Genomic DNA, 16533 nt, shown 5'->3' with positions numbered 1-16533 from the left:
GTGACATCTACTGATCTGGCTGGAGGGACCAGAGATAACTGCATCGCTACCCCAACAGGAGACTAGGCAGAAAGCCATACTTTCAGTGACATCTACTGATCTGGCCAGAGGGACCAGAGATAACTGCATGGCTACCCAAACAGGAGACGGGGCAAAAGGCCATACTTTCATTGACATCTACTGATCTGGCTAGAGGGACCAGAGATAACTACATCGCTACCCCAACAGGAGACAAGGCAGAAAGCCATATCTTCAGTGACATCTAGTGATCTGGCTAGAGGGACTAGAGATAACTGCATTGCTACCCCAACAGGAGAGGAGGCAGAAAGACATACTTTCAGTGACATCTACTGATCTGGCTAGAGGGACCAGAGATAACTGCATCGCTACTCCAACAGGAGACTAAGCAGAAAGCCAAACTTTCAGTGACATCTACTGATCTGGCTAGAGGGACCAGAGATACCTTCATCGCTACTCCAACAGGAGACGAGGCAGAAAGCCAAACTTTCAGAGACATCTACTGATCTGGCTAGAGCGACCAGAGATAACTTCATCGCTACTCCAACAGGAGACGAGGCAGAAAGCCAAACTTTCAGAGACATCTACTGATCTGGCTAGAGCGACCAGAGATAACTTCATTGCTACTCCAACAGGAGACGAGGCAGAAAGCCAAACTTTCAGAGACATCTACTGATCTGGCTAGAGGGACCAGAGATAACTTCATCGCTACTCCAACAGGAGACGAGGCAGAAAGCCAAACTTTCAGAGACATCTACTGATCTGGCTAGAGGGACCCGAGATAACTTCATTGCTACTCCAACAGGAGACGAGGCAGAAAGCCAAACTTTCAGAGACATCTACTGATCTGGCTAGAGGGCCCAGAGATAACTTCATCGCTACTCCAACAGGAGACGAGGCAGAAAGCCAAACTTTCAGAGAAATCTACTGATCTGGCTAGAGGGACTAGAGATAACTTCATCGCTACTCCAACAGGAGACGAGGCAGAAAGCCAAACTTTCAGAGACATCTACTGATCTGGCTAGAGGGACCAGAGATAACTTCATCGCTACTCCAACAGGAGACGAGGCAGAAAGCCAAACTTTCAGAGACATCTACTGATCTGGCTAGAGGGACCAGAGATAACTTCATCGCTACTCCAACAGGAGACAAGGCAGAAAGCCAAACTTTCAGTGACATCTACTGATCTGGCCAGGGGGACCAGAGATAACTGCATGGCTACCCCAACAGGAGACAAGGCAAAAGCCATACTTTCAGTGACATCTACTGATCTGGCCAGAGGGACCAGAGATAACTGCATGGCTACCCCAACAGGAGACGGGGCAAAAAGCCATACTTTCATTGACATCTACTGATCTGGCTAGAGGGACCAGAGATAACTACATCCCTACCCCAACAGGAGACGAGGCAGAAAGCCATATCTTCAGTGACATCTAGTGATCTGGCTAGAGGGACTAGAGATAACTGCATCGCTACCCCAACAGGAGAGGAGGCAGAAAGACATACTTTCAGTGACATCTAGGGATCTGGATAGAGGGACCGAAGATATCTGCGTCGCTACTCCAACAGGAGACGAGGCAGAAAGCCATACTTTCAGTGACATCTACTGATCTGGTCAGAGGGACCAGAGATAACTGCATCGCTACTCCAACAGGAGACTAGGCAGAAAGCCATACTTTCAGTGACATCTACTGATCTGGCTAGAGGGACCAGAGATAACTGCATCGCTACTCCAACAGGAGACGAGGCAAAAAGACATACTTTCAGTGAAATCTACTGATCTGGCCAGAGGGACCAGGGATAACTGCATGCTTACCCCAACAGGAGACGGGGCAAAAAGCGATACTTTCATTGACATCTACTGATCTGGCTAGAGGGACCAGAGATAACTACATCCCTACCCCAACAGGAGACAAGGCAGAAAGCCATATCTTCAGTGACATCTAGTGATCTGGCTAGAGGGACTAGAGATAACTGCATTGCTACCCCAACAGGAGAGGAGGCAGAAAGACATACTTTCAGTGACATCTAGGGATCTGTATAGAGGGTCCAGAGATAACTGCGTCGCTACCCCAACAGGAGACGAGGCCGAAAGCCATACTTTCAGTGACATCTACTGATCTGGTCAGAGGGACCAGAGATAACTGCATCGCTACTCCAACAGGAGACGAGGCAGAAAACCAAACTTTCAGAGATCTCTACTGATCTGGCTAGAGGGACCAGAGATAACTGCATCGCTACTCCAACAGGAGACGAGGCAGAAAGCCAAACCTTCAGAGACATCTACTGATCTGACTAGAGGAACCAAAGTTAACTGCATCGCTACTCCAACAGGAGACGAGGCAGAAAGCCATATCTTCAGTGACATCTAGTGATCTGGCTAGAGGGACTAGAGATAACTGCATTGCTACCCCAACAGGAGAGGAGGCAGAAAGACATACTTTCAGTGACATCTACTGATCTGGCTAGAGGGACCAGAGATAACTGCATCGCTACTCCAACAGGAGACTAGGCAGAAAGCCAAACTTTCAGTGACATCTACTGATCTGGCTAGAGGGACCAGAGATAACTTCATCGCTACTCCAACAGGAGACGAGGCAGAAAGCCAAACTTTCAGAGACATCTACTGATCTGGCTAGAGCGACCAGAGATAACTTCATCGCTACTCCAACAGGAGACGAGGCAGAAAGCCAAACTTTCAGAGACATCTACTGATCTGGCCAGGGGCACCAGAGATAACTGCATGGCTACCCCAACAGGAGACGAGGCAAAAAGCCATACTTTCAGAGACATCTACTGATCTGGCTAGAGGAACCCGAGATAACTTCATTGCTACTCCAACAGGAGACGAGGCAGAAAGCCAAACTTTCAGAGACATCTACTGATCTGGCTAGAGGGACCAGAGATAACTTCATCGCTACTCCAACAGGAGACGAGGCAGAAAGCCAAACTTTCAGAGACATCTACTGATCTGGCTAGAGGGACCCGAGATAACTTCATTGCTACTCCAACAGGAGACGAGGCAGAAAGCCAAACTTTCAGAGACATCTACTGATCTGGCTAGAGGGACCAGAGATAACTTCATCGCTACTCCAACAGGAGACGAGGCAGAAAGCCAAACTTTCAGAGACATCTACTGATCTGGCTAGAGGGATCAGAGATAACTTCATCGCTACTCCAACAGGAGACGAGGCAGAAAGCCAAACTTTCAGAGACATCTACTGATCTGGCTAGAGGGACCAGAGATAACTTCATCGCTACTCCAACAGGAGACAAGGCAGAAAGCCAAACTTTCAGTGACATCTACTGATCTGGCCAGGGGGACCAGAGATAACTGCATGGCTACCCCAACAGGAGACAAGGCAAAAAGCCATACTTTCAGTGACATCTACTGATCTGGCCAGAGGGACCAGAGATAACTGCATGGCTACCCCAACAGGAGACGGGGCAAAAAGCCATACTTTCATTGACATCTACTGATCTGGCTAGAGGGACCAGAGATAACTACATCCCTACCCCAACAGGAGACGAGGCAGAAAGCCATATCTTCAGTGACATCTAGTGATCTGGCTAGAGGGACTAGAGATAACTGCATCGCTACCCCAACAGGAGAGGAGGCAGAAAGACATACTTTCAGTGACATCTAGGGATCTGGATAGAGGGACCGAAGATATCTGCGTCGCTACTCCAACAGGAGACGAGGCAGAAAGCCATACTTTCAGTGACATCTACTGATCTGGTCAGAGGGACCAGAGATAACTGCATCGCTACTCCAACAGGAGACTAGGCAGAAAGCCATACTTTCAGTGACATCTACTGATCTGGCTAGAGGGACCAGAGATAACTGCATCGCTACTCCAACAGGAGACGAGGCAAAAAGACATACTTTCAGTGAAATCTACTGATCTGGCCAGAGGGACCAGAGATAACTGCATGGCTACCCCAACAGGAGACGGGGCAAAAAGCGATACTTTCATTGACATCTACTGATCTGGCTAGAGGGACCAGAGATAACTACATCCCTACACCAACAGGAGACAAGGCAGAAAGCCATATCTTCAGTGACATCTAGTGATCTGGCTAGAGGGACTAGAGATAACTGCATTGCTACCCCAACAGGAGAGGAGGCAGAAAGACATACTTTCAGTGACATCTAGGGATCTGTATAGAGGGTCCAGAGATAACTGCGTCGCTACCCCAACAGGAGACGAGGCCGAAAGCCATACTTTCAGTGACATCTACTGATCTGGTCAGAGGGACCAGAGATAACTGCATCGCTACTCCAACAGGAGACGAGGCAGAAAACCAAACTTTCAGAGACATCTACTGATCTGGCTAGAGGGACCAGAGATAACTGCATCGCTACTCCAACAGGAGACGAGGCAGAAAGCCAAACCTTCAGAGACATCTACTGATCTGACTAGAGGAACCAAAGATAACTGCATCGCTACTCCAACAGGAGACGAGGCAGAAAGCCAAACTTTCAGTGACATCTACTGATCCTGCTAGAGGGACCCGAGATAACTGCATCGCTACTCCAACAGGAGACGAGGCAGAAAGCCATACTTTCAGTGACATCTACTGATCTGGCTAGAGGGACCAGAGATAACTGCATCGCTACTCCAACAGGAGACGAGGCAGAAAGCCAAACTTTCCGAGACATCTACTGATCTGGCTAGAGGGACCAGAGATAACTTCATCGCTACTCCAACAGGAGACGAGGCAGAAAGCCAAACTTTCCGAGACATCTACTGATCTGGCTAGAGGGACCAGAGATAACTTCATCGCTACTCCAACAGGAGACGAGGCAGAAAGCCAAACTTTCAGAGACATCTACTGATCTGGCCAGGGGGACCAGAGATAACTGCATCGCTACTCCAACAGGAGACGAGGCAGAAAGCCAAACTTTCAGAGACATCTACTGATCTGGCTAGAGGGACCAGAGATAACTTCATCGCTACTCCAACAGGAGACGAGGCAGAAAGCCAAACTTTCAGAGACATCTACTGATCTGGCCAGAGGGACCAGAGATAACTTCATCGCTACTCCAACAGGAGACGAGGCAGAAAGCCAAACTTTCAGAGACATCTACTGATCTGGCTAGAGGGACCAGAGATAACTTCATCGCTACTCCAACAGGAGACGAGGCAGAAAGCCAAACTCTCAGAGACATCTACTGATCTGGCTAGAGGGACCAGAGATAACTTCATCGCTACTCCAACAGGAGACGAGGCAGAAAGCCAAACTTTCAGTGACATCTACTGATCTGGCCAGGGGGACCAGAGATAACTGCATGGCTACCCCAACAGGAGACAAGGCAAAAAGCCATACTTTCAGTGACATCTACTGATCTGGCCAGAGGGACCATAGATAACTGCATGGCTACCCCAACAGGAGACGGGACAAAAAGCCATACTTTCATTGACATCTACTGATCTGGCTAGAGGGACCAGAGATAACTACATCCCTACCCCAACAGGAGACGGGGAAGAAAGCCATATCTTCAGTGACATCTAGTGATCTGGCTAGAGGGACTCGAGATAACTGCATCGCTACCCCAACAGGAGAGGAGGCAGAAAGACATACTTTCAGTGACATCTAGGGATCTGGATAGAGGGACCGGAGATAACTGCGTCGCTACTCCAACAGGAGACGAGGCAGAAAGCCATACTTTCAGTGACATCTACTGATCTGGTCAGAGGGACCAGAGATAACTGCATCGCTACTCCAACAGGAGACTAGGCAGAAAGCCATACTTTCAGTGACATCTACTGATCTGGCTAGAGGGACCAGAGATAACTTCATCGCTACTCCAACAGGAGACGAGGCAGAAAGCCAAACTTTCAGAGACATCTACTGATCTGGCTAGAGGGACCAGAGATAACTTCATCGCTACTCCAACAGGAGACGAGGCAGAAAGCCAAACTTTCAGTGACATCTACTGATCTGGCTAGAGGGACCCGAGATAACTGCATCGCTACTCCAACAGGAGACTAGGCAGAAAGCCAAACTTTCAGTGACATCTACGGATCTGGCTAGAGGGACCCGAGATAACTTCATCGCTACTCCAACAGGAGACGAGGCAGAAAGCCAAACTTTCAGAGACATCTACTGATCTGGATAGAGGGACCAGAGATAACTTCATCGCTACTCCAACAGGAGACGAGGCAGAAAGCCAAACTTTTAGAGACATCTACTGATCTGGCTAGAGGGACCAGAGATAACTTCATCGCTACTCCAACAGGAGACGAGGCAGAATGCCAAACTTTCAGAGACATCTACTGATCTGGCCAGGGGGACCAGAGATAACTGCATGGCTACTCCAACAGGAAACGAGACAGAAAGCCAAACTTTCAGAGACATCTACTGATCTGGCTAGAGGGACCAGAGATAACTTCATCGCTACTCCAACAAGAGACGAGGCAGAAAGCCAAACTTTCAGAGACATCTACTGATCTGGCTAGAGGGACAAGAGATAACTTCATCGTTACTCCAACAGGAGACGAGGCAGAAAGGCAAACTTTCAGAGACATCTACTGATCTGGCTAGAGGGACCAGAGATAACTTCATCACTACTCCAACAGGAGACGAGGCAGAAAACCAAACTTTCAGAGACATCTACTGATCTGGCTAGAGGGACCCGAGATAACTTCATCGCTACTCCAACAGGAGACGAGGCAGAAAGCCAAACTTTCAGTGACATCTACTGATCTGGATAGAGGGACCAGAGATAACTGCGTCGCTACCCCAACAGGAGACAAGGCAGAAAGCCATACTTTCAGTGACATCTGATCTGGCTAGAGGGACCAGAGATAACTGTGTCGCTACCCCAACAGGAGACGAGGTAGAAAGCCATACTTTCAGTGACATCTACTGATCTGGCTAGAGGGACAAGAGATAACTGCATGCTACCCCAACAGGAGAGGAGGCAGAAAGACATACTTTCAGCGGCATCTACTGATCTGGAAAGAGGGACCAGAGATAACTGCATTGATACTCCAACAGGAGACGTGACAGAAAGCCATACGTTCAGTGACATCTACTGATCTGGCTAGAGGGACCAGACATAAGTGCATGGCTGGAGGGACCAGACATAACTGCATGGCTGGAGGGACCAGACATAACTGCATGCTACCCCAACAGGAGACGAGGCAGAAAGCCAAACTTTCAGTGACATCTACTGATCTGACCAGAGGGACCAGAGATAACTGTATCGCTACCCCAACAGGAGACGAGGCAGAAAGCCATACTTTCAGTGACATCTACTGATCTTCATAGAGGGACCGGAGATGACTGCGTCACTACCCCAACAGGAGACGAGGCAGAAAGCCAAACTTTCAGTGACATCTACTGATCTGGCTAGAGGGACCAGAGATAACTGCATCGCTACCCCAACAGGAGACTAGGCAGAAAGCCATACTTTCAGTGACATCTACTGATCTGGCCAGAGGGACCAGAGATAACTGCATGGCTACCCAAACAGGAGACGGGGCAAAAGGCCATACTTTCATTGACATCTACTGATCTGGCTAGAGGGACCAGAGATAACTACATCCCTACCCCAACAGGAGACGAGGCAGAAAGCCATATCTTCAGTGACATCTAGTGTTCTGGCTAGAGGGACTAGAGATAACTGCATTGCTACCCCAACAGGAGAGGAGGCAGAAAGACATACTTTCAGTGACATCTACTGATCTGGCTAGAGGGACCAGAGATAACTGCATCGCTACTCCAACAGGAGACTAGGCAGAAAGCCAAACTTTCAGTGACATCTACTGATCTGGCTAGAGGGACCAGAGATAACTTCATCGCTACTCCAACAGGAGACGAGGCAGAAAGCCAAACTTTCAGAGACATCGACTGATCTGGCTAGAGCGACCAGAGATAACTTCATCGCTACTCCAACAGGAGACGAGGCAGAAAGCCAAACCTTCAGAGACATCTACTGATCTGACTAGAGGAACCCAAGATAACTGCATCGCTACTCCAACAGGAGACGAGGCAGAAAGCCAAACTTTCAGTGACATCTACTGATCCTGCTAGAGGGACCCGAGATAACTGCATCGCTACTCCAACAGGAGAAGAGGCAGAAAGCCATACTTTCAGTAACATCTACTGATCTGGCTAGAGGGACCAGAGATAACTGCATCGCTACTCCAACAGGAGATGAGGCAGAAAGCCAAACTTTCCGAGACATCTACTGATCTGGCTAGAGGGACCAGAGATAACTTCATCGCTACTCCAACAGGAGACGAGGCAGAAAGCCAAACTTTCAGAGACATCTACTGATCTGGCTAGAGGGACCAGAGATAAATTCATCGCTACTCCAACAGGAGACGAGGCAGAAAGCCAAACTTTTAGAGACATCTACTGATCTGGCCAGGGGGACCAGAGATAACTGCATCGCTACTCCAACAGGAGACCAGGCAGAAAGCCAAACTTTCAGAGACATCTACTGATCTGGCTAGAGGGACCAGAGATAACTTCATCGCTACTCCAACAGGAGACGAGGCAGAAAGCCAAACTTTCAGTGACATCTACTGATCTGGCTAGAGGGACCCGAGATAACTGCATCGCTACTCCAACAGGAGATTAGGCAGAAAGCCCTACTTTCAGTGACATCTACTGATCTGGCTAGAGGGACCAGAGATAACTTCATCGCTACTCCAACAGGAGACGAGGCAGAAAGCCAAACTTTCAAAAACATCTACTGATCTGGCCAGAGGGACCAGAGATAACTTCATCGCTACTCCAACAGGAGACGAGGCAGAAAGCCAAACTTTCAGAGACATCTACTGATCTGGCTAGAGGGACCAGAGATAACTTCATCGCTACTCCAACAGGAGACGAGGCAGAAAGCCAAACTCTCAGAGACATCTACTGATCTGGCTAGAGGGACCAGAGATAACTTCATCGCTACTCCAACAGGAGACGAGGCAGAAAGCCAAACTTTCAGTGACATCTACTGATCTGGCCAGGGGGACCAGAGATAACTGCATGGCTACCCCAACAGGAGACAAGGCAAAAAGCCATACTTTCAGTGACATCTACTGATCTGGCCAGAGGGACCAGAGATAACTGCATGGCTACCCCAACAGGAGACGGGGCAAAAAGCCATACTTTCATTGACATCTACTGATCTGGCTAGAGGGACCAGAGATAACTACATCCCTACCCCAACAGGAGACGGGGCAGAAAGCCATATCTTCAGTGACATCTAGTGATCTGGCTAGAGGGACTCGAGATAACTGCATCGCTACCCCAACAGGAGAGGAGGCAGAAAGACATACTTTCAGTGACATCTAGGGATCTGGATAGAGGGACCGGAGATAACTGCGTCGCTACTCCAACAGGAGACGAGGCAGAAAGCCATACTTTCAGTGACATCTACTGATCTGGTCAGAGGGACCAGAGATAACTGCATCGCTACTCCAACAGGAGACTAGGCAGAAAGCCATACTTTCAGTGACATCTACTGATCTGGCTAGAGGGACCAGAGATAACTTCATCGCTACTCCAACAGGAGACGAGGCAGAAAGCCAAACTTTCAGAGACATCTACTGATCTGGCTAGAGGGACCAGAGATAACTTCATCGCTACTCCAACAGGAGACGAGGCAGAAAGCCAAACTTTCAGTGACATCTACTGATCTGGCTAGAGGGACCCGAGATAACTGCATCGCTACTCCAACAGGAGACTAGGCAGAAAGCCAAACTTTCAGTGACATCTACGGATCTGGCTAGAGGGACCCTAGATAACTTCATCGCTACTCCAACAGGAGACGAGGCAGAAAGCCAAACTTTCAGAGACATCTACTGATCTGGCTAGAGGGACCAGAGATAACTTCATCGCTACTCCAACAGGAGACGAGGCAGAAAGCCAAACTTTTAGAGACATCTACTGATCTGGCTAGAGGGACCGGAGATAACTTCATCGCTACTCCAACAGGAGACGAGGCAGAATGCCAAACTTTCAGAGACATCTACTGATCTGGCCAGGGGGACCAGAGATAACTGCATGGCTACTCCAACAGGAAACGAGACGAGGCAGAAAGCCAAACTTTCAGAGACATCTACTGATCTGACCAGAGGGACCAGAGATAACTGTATCGCTACCCCAACAGGAGACGAGGCAGAAAGCCATACTTTCAGTGACATCTACTGATCTTCATAGAGGGACCGGAGATGACTGCGTCACTACCCCAACAGGAGACGAGGCAGAAAGCCAAACTTTCAGTGACATCTACTGATCTGGCTAGAGGGACCAGAGATAACTGCATCGCTACCCCAACAGGAGACTAGGCAGAAAGCCATACTTTCAGTGACATCTACTGATCTGGCCAGGGGGACCAGAGATAACTGCATGGCTACCCCAACAGGAGACAAGGCAAAAAGCCATACTTTCAGTGACATCTACTGATCTGGCCAGAGGGACCAGAGATAACTGCATGGCTACCCCAACAGGAGACGGGGCAAAAATCCATACTTTCATTGACATCTACTGATCTGGCTAGAGGGACCAGAGATAACTACATCCCTACCCCAACAGGAGACGGGGCAGAAAGCCATATCTTCAGTGACATCTAGTGATCTGGCTAGAGGGACTCGAGATAACTGCATCGCTACGCCAACAGGAGAGGAGGCAGAAAGACATACTTTCAGTGACATCTAGGGATCTGGATAGAGGGACCGGAGATAACTGCGTCGCTACTCCAACAGGAGACGAGGCAGAAAGCCATACTTTCAGTGACATCTACTGATCTTCATAGAGGGACCGGAGATGACTGCGTCACTACCCCAACAGGAGACGAGGCAGAAAGCCAAACTTTCAGTGACATCTACTGATCTGGCTAGAGGGACCAGAGATAACTGCATCGCTACCCCAACAGGAGACTAGGCAGAAAGCCATACTTTCAGTGACATCTACTGATCTGGCCAGAGGGACCAGAGATAACTGCATGGCTACCCAAACAGGAGACGGGGCAAAAGGCCATACTTTCATTGACATCTACTGATCTGGCTAGAGGGACCAGAGATAACTACATCCCTACCCCAACAGGAGACGAGGCAGAAAGCCATATCTTCAGTGACATCTAGTGATCTGGCTAGAGGGACTAGAGATAACTACATTGCTACCCCAACAGGAGAGGAGGCAGAAAGACATACTTTCAGTGACATCTACTGATCTGGCTAGAGGGACCAGAGATAACTGCATCGCTACTCCAACAGGAGACTAGGCAGAAAGCCAAACTTTCAGTGACATCTACTGATCTGGCTAGAGGGACCAGAGATAACTTCATCGCTACTCCAACAGGAGACGAGGCAGAAAGCCAAACTTTCAGAGACATCGACTGATCTGGCTAGAGCGACCAGAGATAACTTCATCGCTACTCCAACAGGAGACGAGGCAGAAAGCCAAACCTTCAGAGACATCTACTGATCTGACTAGAGGAACCCAAGATAACTGCATCGCTACTCCAACAGGAGACGAGGCAGAAAGCCAAACTTTCAGTGACATCTACTGATCCTGCTAGAGGGACCCGAGATAACTGCATCGCTACTCCAACAGGAGAAGAGGCAGAAAGCCATACTTTCAGTGACATCTACTGATCTGGCTAGAGGGACCAGAGATAACTGCATCGCTACTCCAACAGGAGATGAGGCAGAAAGCCAAACTTTCCGAGACATCTACTGATCTGGCTAGAGGGACCAGAGATAACTTCATCGCTACTCCAACAGGAGACGAGGCAGAAAGCCAAACTTTCAGAGACATCTACTGATCTGGCTAGAGGGACCAGAGATAAATTCATCGCTACTCCAACAGGAGACGAGGCAGAAAGCCAAACTTTTAGAGACATCTACTGATCTGGCCAGGGGGACCAGAGATAACTGCATCGCTACTCCAACAGGAGACGAGGCAGAAAGCCAAACTTTCAGAGACATCTACTGATCTGGCTAGAGGGACCCGAGATAACTGCATCGCTACTCCAACAGGAGATTAGGCAGAAAGCCCTACTTTCAGTGACATCTACTGATCTGGCTAGAGGGACCAGAGATAACTTCATCGCTACTCCAACAGGAGACGAGGCAGAAAGCCAAACTTTCAGAGACATCTACTGATCTGGCCAGAGGGACCAGAGATAACTTCATCGCTACTCCAACAGGAGACGAGGCAGAAAGCCAAACTTTCAGAGACATCTACTGATCTGGCTAGAGGGACCAGAGATAACTTCATCGCTACTCCAACAGGAGACGAGGCAGAAAGCCAAACTCTCAGAGACATCTACTGATCTGGCTAGAGGGACCAGAGATAACTTCATCGCTACTCCAACAGGAGACGAGGCAGAAAGCCAAACTTTCAGTGACATCTACTGATCTGGCCAGGGGGACCAGAGATAACTGCATGGCTACCCCAACAGGAGACAAGGCAAAAAGCCATACTTTCAGTGACATCTACTGATCTGGCCAGAGGGACCAGAGATAACTGCATGGCTACCCCAACAGGAGACGGGGCAAAAAGCCATACTTTCATTGACATCTACTGATCTGGCTAGAGGGACCAGAGATAACTACATCCCTACCCCAACAGGAGACGGGGCAGAAAGCCATATCTTCAGTGACATCTAGTGATCTGGCTAGAGGGACTCGAGATAACTGCATCGCTACCCCAACAGGAGAGGAGGCAGAAAGACATACTTTCAGTGACATCTAGGGATCTGGATAGAGGGACCGGAGATAACTGCGTCGCTACTCCAACAGGAGACGAGGCAGAAAGCCATACTTTCAGTGACATCTACTGATCTGGTCAGAGGGACCAGAGATAACTGCATCGCTACTCCAACAGGAGACTAGGCAGAAAGCCATACTTTCAGTGACATCTACTGATCTGGCTAGAGGGACCAGAGATAACTTCATCGCTACTCCAACAGGAGACGAGGCAGAAAGCCAAACTTTCAGAGACATCTACTGATCTGGCTAGAGGGACCAGAGATAACTTCATCGCTACTCCAACAGGAGACGAGGCAGAAAGCCAAACTTTCAGTGACATCTACTGATCTGGCTAGAGGGACCCGAGATAACTGCATCGCTACTCCAACAGGAGACTAGGCAGAAAGCCAAACTTTCAGTGACATCTACGGATCTGGCTAGAGGGACCCGAGATAACTTCATCGCTACTCCAACAGGAGACGAGGCAGAAAGCCAAACTTTCAGAGACATCTACTGATCTGGCTAGAGGGACCAGAGATAACTTCATCGCTACTCCAACAGGAGACGAGGCAGAAAGCCAAACTTTTAGAGACATCTACTGATCTGGCTAGAGGGACCGGAGATAACTTCATCGCTACTCCAACAGGAGACGAGGCAGAATGCCAAACTTTCAGAGACATCTACTGATCTGGCCAGGGGGACCAGAGATAACTGCATGGCTACTCCAACAGGAAACGAGACGAGGCAGAAAGCCAAACTTTCAGAGACATCTACTGATCTGACCAGAGGGACCAGAGATAACTGTATCGCTACCCCAACAGGAGACGAGGCAGAAAGCCATACTTTCAGTGACATCTACTGATCTTCATAGAGGGACCGGAGATGACTGCGTCACTACCCCAACAGGAGACGAGGCAGAAAGCCAAACTTTCAGTGACATCTACTGATCTGGCTAGAGGGACCAGAGATAACTGCATCGCTACCCCAACAGGAGACTAGGCAGAAAGCCATACTTTCAGTGACATCTACTGATCTGGCCAGGGGGACCAGAGATAACTGCATGGCTACCCCAACAGGAGACAAGGCAAAAAGCCATACTTTCAGTGACATCTACTGATCTGGCCAGAGGGACCAGAGATAACTGCATGGCTACCCCAACAGGAGACGGGGCAAAAAGCCATACTTTCATTGACATCTACTGATCTGGCTAGAGGGACCAGAGATAACTACATCCCTACCCCAACAGGAGACGGGGCAGAAAGCCATATCTTCAGTGACATCTAGTGATCTGGCTAGAGGGACTCGAGATAACTGCATCGCTACGCCAACAGGAGAGGAGGCAGAAAGACATACTTTCAGTGACATCTAGGGATCTGGATAGAGGGACCGGAGATAACTGCGTCGCTACTCCAACAGGAGACGAGGCAGAAAGCCATACTTTCAGTGACATCTACTGATCTGGTCAGAGGGACCAGAGATAACTGCATCGCTACTCCAACAGGAGACTAGGCAGAAAGCCATACTTTCAGTGACATCTACTGATCTGGCTAGAGGGACCAGAGATAACTTCATCGCTACTCCAACAGGAGACGAGGCAGAAAACCAAACTTTCAGAGACATCTACTGATCTGGCTAGAGGGACCAGAGATAACTTCATCGCTACTCCAACAGGAGACGAGGCAGAAAGCCAAACTTTCAGTGACATCTACTGATCTGGCTAGAGGGACCCGAGATAACTGCATCGCTACTCCAACAGGAGACTAGGCAGAAAGCCAAACTTTCAGTGACATCTACGGATCTGGCTAGAGGGACCCGAGATAACTTCATCGCTACTCCAACAGGAGACGAGGCAGAAAGCCAAACTTTCAGAGACATCTACTGATCTGGCTAGAGGGACCAGAGATAACTTCATCGCTACTCCAACAGGAGACGAGGCAGAAAGCCAAACTTTTAGAGACATCTACTGATCTGGCTAGAGGGACCGGAGATAACTTCATCGCTACTCCAACAGGAGACGAGGCAGAATGCCAAACTTTCAGAGACATCTACTGATCTGGCCAGGGGGACCAGAGATAACTGCATGGCTACTCCAACAGGAAACGAGACGAGGCAGAAAGCCAAACTTTCAGAGACATCTACTGATCTGACCAGAGGGACCAGAGATAACTGTATCGCTACCCCAACAGGAGACGAGGCAGAAAGCCATACTTTCAGTGACATCTACTGATCTTCATAGAGGGACCGGAGATGACTGCGTCACTACCCTAACAGGAGACGAGGCAGAAAGCCAAACTTTCAGTGACATCTACTGATCTGGCTAGAGGGACCAGAGATAACTGCATCGCTACCCCAACAGGAGACTAGGCAGAAAGCCATACTTTCAGTGACATCTACTGATCTGGCCAGAGGGACCAGAGATAACTGCATGGCTACCCAAACAGGAGACGGGACAAAAGGCCATACTTTCATTGACATCTACTAATCTGGCTAGAGGGACCAGAGATAACTACATCGCTACCCCAACAGGAGACAAGGCAGAAAGCCATATCTTCAGTGACATCTAGTGATCTGGCTAGAGGGACTACAGATAACTGCATTGCTACCCCAACAGGAGAGGAGGCAGAAAGACATACTTTCAGTGACATCTACTGATCTGGCTAGAGGGACCAGAGATAACTGCATCGCTACTCCAACAGGAGACTAGGCAGAAAGCCAAACTTTCAGTGACATCTACTGATCTGGCTAGAGGGACCAGAGATAACTTCATCGCTACTCCAACAGGAGATGAGGCAGAAAGCCAAACTTTCAGAGACATCTACTGATCTGGCTAGAGCGACCAGAGATAACTTCATCGCTACTCCAACAGGAGACGAGGCAGAAAGCCAAACTTTCAGAGACATCTACTGATCTGGCCAGGGGGACCAGAGATAACTGCATGGCTACCCCAACAGGAGACGAGGCAAAAAGCCATACTTTCAGAGACATCTACTGATCTGGCTAGAGGAACCCGAGATAACTTCATTGCTACTCCAACAGGAGACGAGGCAGAAAGCCAAACTTTCAGAGACATCTACTGATCTGGCTAGAGGGACCAGAGATAACTTCATCGCTACTCCAACAGGAGACGAGGCAGAAAGCCAAACTTTCAGAGACATCTACTGATCTGGCTAGAGGGACCCGAGATAACTTCATCGCTACTCCAACAGGAGACAAGGCAGAAAGCCAAACTTTCAGAGACATCTACTGATCTGGCTAGAGGGACCAGAGATAACTTCATCGCTACTCCAACAGGAGACGAGGCAGAAAGCCAAACTTTCAGAGACATCTACTGATCTGGCTAGAGGGACCAGAGATAACTTCATCGCTACTCCAACAGGAGACGAGGCAGAAAGCCAAACTTTCAGAGACATCTACTGATCTGGCTAGAGGGACCAGAGATAACTTCATCGCTACTCCAACAGGAGACAAGGCAGAAAGCCAAACTTTCAGTGACATCTACTGATCTGGCCAGGGGGACCAGAGATAACTGCATGGCTACCCCAACAGGAGACAAGGCAAAAAGCCATACTTTCAGTGACATCTACTGATCTGGCCAGAGGGACCAGAGATAACTGCATGGCTACCCCAACAGGAGACGGGGCAAAAAGCCATACTTTCATTGACATCTACTGATCTGGCCAGAGGGACCAGAGATAACTACATCCCTACCCCAACAGGAGACGAGGCAGAAAGCCATATCTTCAGTGACATCTAGTGATCTGGCTAGAGGGACTAGAGATAACTGCATCGCTACCCCAACAGGAGAGGA

Source organism: Ambystoma mexicanum, chromosome 5p (assembly GCF_040938575.1).
Source record: "Ambystoma mexicanum isolate Mex_15411 chromosome 5p, UKY_AmexF1_1, whole genome shotgun sequence".
NCBI classification, from domain to species: Eukaryota; Metazoa; Chordata; class Amphibia; order Caudata; family Ambystomatidae; genus Ambystoma; species Ambystoma mexicanum.
This window is presented reverse-complemented; position numbering follows the sequence as displayed.